The sequence below is a fragment of the Prionailurus viverrinus genome, chromosome B2, assembly GCF_022837055.1.
Source record: "Prionailurus viverrinus isolate Anna chromosome B2, UM_Priviv_1.0, whole genome shotgun sequence".
Classification (NCBI taxonomy): Eukaryota; Metazoa; Chordata; class Mammalia; order Carnivora; family Felidae; genus Prionailurus; species Prionailurus viverrinus.
The window spans coordinates 144,405,312-144,410,918 of NC_062565.1; positions in this window are offsets into that span (position 1 = coordinate 144,405,312).

The window sequence follows — 5,607 nt, forward strand, 5'->3', positions numbered from 1 at the left end:
TTTGTTTGAAAACACTGGTCACTGCTACTGATACTAATGATATGTCTACTGATATGCCAAAGTCTGTGTTATAGAATGGTTTTAGAAGCTATAGTTTTTTACATATATGTGGTTGAGAGGAAATGTGATTTCCGATGAAAGCAAGATACTGTTTTAGATATTTCTTGTAATACAATCAAGGAACCTCAGAAGTGGAATTAGGACACCCGAAACTGAGGTACAGCTTATTTGAATATAAGCCCTGGGTTTTTGCTCGCTCAACTGGCATACAGGTGTATCTTGTCTTCACTGGTGTATTTAAGATACTACACTTTGTGACTTTTGGTTAGCCTTTTGTGCGGTCTCAAATCCTACACAATTTTAAATACATTTACTTAGGATAATTTGACATTTTGGTGTATATTAAAATACTAGGGGCGCCTGGGTGGTTCACTCGGTTAAGCGTCCGACTTCAGGTCATGCTCTCACAGCTTGTGGGCTCGAGCCCCGCATTGGGCTCTCTGCTGACAGCTCAGAGTCTGGAGCTGCTTCGGATTCTGTGCCTGGCTGTCTCTCTCTCTGCCCCTCCCCAGTTCACGCTCTTTCTCTCAAAAATAAATGTAAAAAAAAAAAATTTTTTTTTTAATACTAAATATTCCCTGGATTCATGAAGTACTTTTGACTTCGGTTTTTCTTAGGTACTTTTTTAACCTTGCCATTTTAAAGAAAAATGGAATTTCCTTTGAGGTTCTGTAATCCTTGGTGTATAATAGGAAATAAACTTTTCAACTAGTGATAGAATTTTATAACTAAATTTAATATAGAACGGTTATATGTCATTACCAATTTTCAAATTTCTGATGCATCTGTGTTAGGCAGAGAGAACTTGGGATTTGCAAAGTCAGTATTTTTCATTTTGGGGATTGGATGCTGTATTTGCTGGTATGACTATGATAAGAGAGGTGATAAGTCTTAATCCAGTTCAGAGCATGGCCTGGCCTCTGGAGCTAATGGGTTTGAATCCTGGCTTTACCACTTACTACCTGCTTCAAGACTTGGGAAAACTGCATTCTCTTTCGGTGGCTCAATTTTTGCCTGTAAGTTAAATGAGCTAGGGGCACCTGGGTGGCTCAGTCAGTTAAGCGTCCCAACTTCGGCTCAGGTCATGATCTCACGGTTCGTGAGTTCGAGCCCTGCGTCGGGCTCTGGGCTGACAGCTCCGAGCCTGGAGCCCGCTTCAGATTCTGTGTCTCCCTCTGCCTCTCCACTGCTTGCACTCTGTCTCTCACAATGTCTCAAAAATAAATAAACATTAAAAAAAAATTTTTTTTTAAACGAGCTAATACACGTAAAGTGCTTACAGTGGTGCCAAGTACATGGTGCCTTCTCAGTAAATGTTAGTCCTAAGTTCTCGAAGTTCCAGTTCTGATGACAGACCGTTTCCCTTGATGAGGTTATTTCAAATATAAATTTGTATTTGGATAGTTCCCACTGAAAGAGAAAAGATCGTAGCTTACACTACATGTGTAAGGTCTTGGGTGTAAAGGTGAAAAGCTGCCTGTGTTTACTTCCTGTTAAAAGTGTATTCCTTCTCTTTAAGTGGGATAAGTGGGAGTACTGAAGTGTTTTTTAGACAACCTCCAGTAATGGAGAATCCGCCATTTGGCAAAAACTCGAGTACTGCCAAAGAAGGTTAATTGTAAGTGCAGTCAACTTGGATAAAGCTGAAGGTTAGTAAAGTTGTGATGTCTCTACTTTAGCATCACTGAAGAGAATTGTACTATGAAGATAGCAAAAAGTGCCTGAACGTTTTTTTGATACCTGTTGAGTACTTACATGCCAGAAACTGACAAGTAATTTTTTTAATCTGCATTTTTATCATCACCCCTATGAGAAGAGGCAACTGGTCATTTTACAGAACAAGAAATGGGGTTTGAAAGGGTTAAGTGGTCACCCAAGGATTGGTAGGTATCAGATCTGCCCCGTAGGGCGCTGTCATCAAAGCTTCCTGGGCAATACCCACCTCCAAAGCTAGGAGCAAAAGTTTGTCTGATTCCTAAAGCCTGGGCTTGGGGCTGTGTCATCCTGCTAGTCCTCTTGGGTGGGAGAAGGAGCTGTGCTTGAGCGGAGGGTGATGGTTCCCAAGCGGTCAGAGAGGCTGCTGTGTCAGGTATGTAGGAGCAGGCAACAACCACAGGACCCAGCAATGCACTGATGGTGAAAATACAAATTACAAAGATTTGTAGTATGTAGTTGAAGACACTGGCTGAAGTAAGAGGGTTTCATTAAGAATAGTCTTTTAGAAGTGGCTAATATGTCTTTTGAAGGTGATACCAGTTTGTGGACAAGAGGAACGAAAACATTTCGCAAAGGTCTGGCATTGTTGGAAGTGTACCAGTTGCCACCTGCTCACAGAAGTTTCCGTGGACACTGCTGCTGGGAGAACAGAAATGTCACAGCGCTTGGTACAGAGGGCTCACTTCCTTCTCTTGGCCTTGGCTGCAGTTGACAAAACTGACCACTCCAGTTTCTGGGACATTTCTGCAAACATCATGCGAAGGCATTCTTTCTCTCAGATACTCCTTATTTCTCATTCGTAGCAGTTTGTCCTCTAGACCAGTCTTTACCCCCCTGCTCTTCTCTGACGACACTTTCTTAGGAGTTCATTTATCCCTGTGGTCATAATGAACCCTTCTCACAATCCTGGATAACGTCATCACCTTTGGTCTGGAGCCACCATGGAGGAGTTGTGCCAAGAAAGAATTGAGTCACCCCTGTTGCAGAGTGCACGGCAAATGAGCTGTGGCCAATCTGCAGTGGTGGTTCACTGCCCCCCTCAGACCAACTGGGGAGCTTGCTACAGGGGAGGTTTGGGGGTTCTGCCCTCTAGCTTAAATCTGGCCTGCACTCCTGCACTCACTCCAAAGAGGGCTTTGTGAAACTTCACCAAGAATGGCTTCAAGGCCCCTTCAGGAGAAACTGGCTGAGGAGCGCTGCTGTAGCCGTGGCCCCTCGCTCACACGTGGAGATTATGGTGGCTACCCACCCATTCCTCACCAGCCCAGGTAGCGTATGATCCTTGATCTAGATGCAATTTTTAAAATGATTCTCTTGCTCTCCTTTTGCCTATTCATTATTCTTAGTTCCTATCCTGGTCCATGCAAAGCTCTGAGTAGAGCTTGATGCGCAACTATAATGAGGACTCCCCTGAAAACAGGTGCTGTGTGGCGCCTCAACAGAAGCAAGCAATTACCCTCTCAATTTTTGCTCTTAACTTGGTTCTTGATAGAGCCTTCAGGTGGGAAACAGCTGGATACATTCCTTGCATCCAGAAGAATATATTCATATTCATTCACATGTGTTAGGCACGGGACATAAAGAATCTATTCACTCATATAGAATGCCTGTAATGTGTTAGGACCTGTGCATAAAGCAATATAACAAGATGATCTGTAAAGCTTATGTAGTCTAGTACAGGCGACAGATGAAACTAGGAGTTTTAACATCTGGTAAGAAGATAAGTTGGGTAGATGATGTCAAGGGGCACCAAATGCTAGGAAAGACAGGAAAGGGTCCTGAAAGAAGTAATGTCTCCATGGAGTGCTCCTCCCCAGTAGGTGGGTTAACAAAAGATAGGTGCACTGCTAATTGAGATTTTCAATAGAGAAGAAACAATAAAGGCTGGAAGAGGTAGATATTATCATGAGTTTTGTTTAGATGTGTTAAATTTGATGGGCTTATATGAGATTTTAATGGAGAGGGCATCTGCTCAGGAGACAACTAGGTTAGAGAGAGAGATTTCACTATGGTCCGCTTATGGTAGTAACTGAAGCCACGGGAGTGACCGGCATGACCCAGAGTGCTAGTGCCAAGTCATAGCCTCAGGGGAATACATTAAGGGGCGGTCAAAGTAAGTCCACAAAGGAGACTGGGTAGCCAGAGATGTAAGAAGACACTGGGATAGAACAGAGTATGAAGCCAAGGGACAGGCTCCATGCATTTCTTGGACTCACATGTTTGAGGACAGGGAACACATTTCAGACGGGAGGATCTTAGATTTGCTGCTGAGTTCTTAGGGAGGACTGCTGATTCCATCATGATTCCAGACTAAGGATTTCTCCCGAAGGAAACGGTGTTATCCAAGCTTTTCCTACCCTACCTGTGGGGTCTGTGCTCCAGCTATTTTCTTCTCTGGTTCACTTGGCCCACTTACATACCTTTGCAAGGCCTTAAAGTAGATTCCCAGGATCTAATAAGTATTTCATCTACTTGAAAACTCTTCAGGATTCTCCAGGCTTGGCAGCAGTTTCCCTTCCACAACATTGTGACAAAGTCCTCTTGCCCCCTTGTTCTCAACAAGCTGCACTACTTCCCTAGAAACCCCTTTCCTTCCTGCCATATTTAGGTTGTTTCTCTTTGATTCCTCAAACTTCTAAAAAAAAAAAAAAAACCAACAAAACCTTCCTACTAGAAATTCAGCTTGGGTAAACTCAGCTTGGTTCAAAGAAACAATTAAGAAGTCATGTCCCTATAAATGTTCCACTTGAGGTGTTGACAGCTAGATGACCTTTCATGAAAATAGCGAAGCAAACGCTTTATAAACCATAAACGTAGCTACATAATGAAAGTAGTATGAAGAAATTAATAAGCAAAAGGCAGGAGGGAACGTTACAAAGAAATAACCATGAGGTTCCTTAATGGGTGATTACACAAAGGAACATTTTTAGAATTAGGTAAAGCCGAGAAACATAGATGACGCACGCTACGAGGAAATTGCTAACACATATAATGCCACGCTTGCCACAATAAAGCGGCCAGTCGAACACACTGTTGTCTGTGTCCATTTGTTATTTTCGCAGACGCCATCCTTCGGGAACCCCTACTGGGGCTGGACCCCCGGCACTCACACCCCGGCGATGGAGTTACAGGCTCCACCCACTGAGCCAACCAGGTGCTCCAGTTATTATTCAAATATTTGCTTGAGTCTCCATATTTGTGGCTGACTCTAATCTCTATGGGGTCTTACGGAACCTTTGAGGGTTTGCTAAAGCTTTTGGACAATATCATGCAAATTCATGAATACTTATTAGGTAGGTATTAAGTAGCTAGGGTGGATCCGGCGCTGCTCTGAGCGCTAGAGAGAAGACAAAGCAAGACCCCTCTCTGGGAGACTAGACTGCGGGGTGTGTCCAGGAGAAAACCGCCAGACTAGAGGCTGAAAAGTGACCAGAGGGGCCAGGTATTAAGGTTCCTAGATAGCTTTGAAAAATTCTGAGCTTTGCCCAGTCGGAGCTGGGAAGTGGCAAAGGGTTTGTGTTTCACAAGAGTGACCCAGCTTGCTACATGCACCCATTTTCGGATTCTGCCTGTCAACTGAAACGAAATCCTTTGGACGTGTGGGACATTAAGACACCCCTCACACAGACTTCCTCACGCATTCAGCGCCGGGGCTGATCTCCACCCCGCACGAGAGCACGGAGAAGGGTTTGCACGGAGAACCAAGTTAAACCCCCAGTGATAATTATTGGCGCCTAGTTCGGAGAGGAACGGTCGAAGCCACGAGAGCAAAAGCACACAACAGAATCGCCCGCAGGTCGGCAGCTGGCAGGATTCGCGCCCACATTCTCG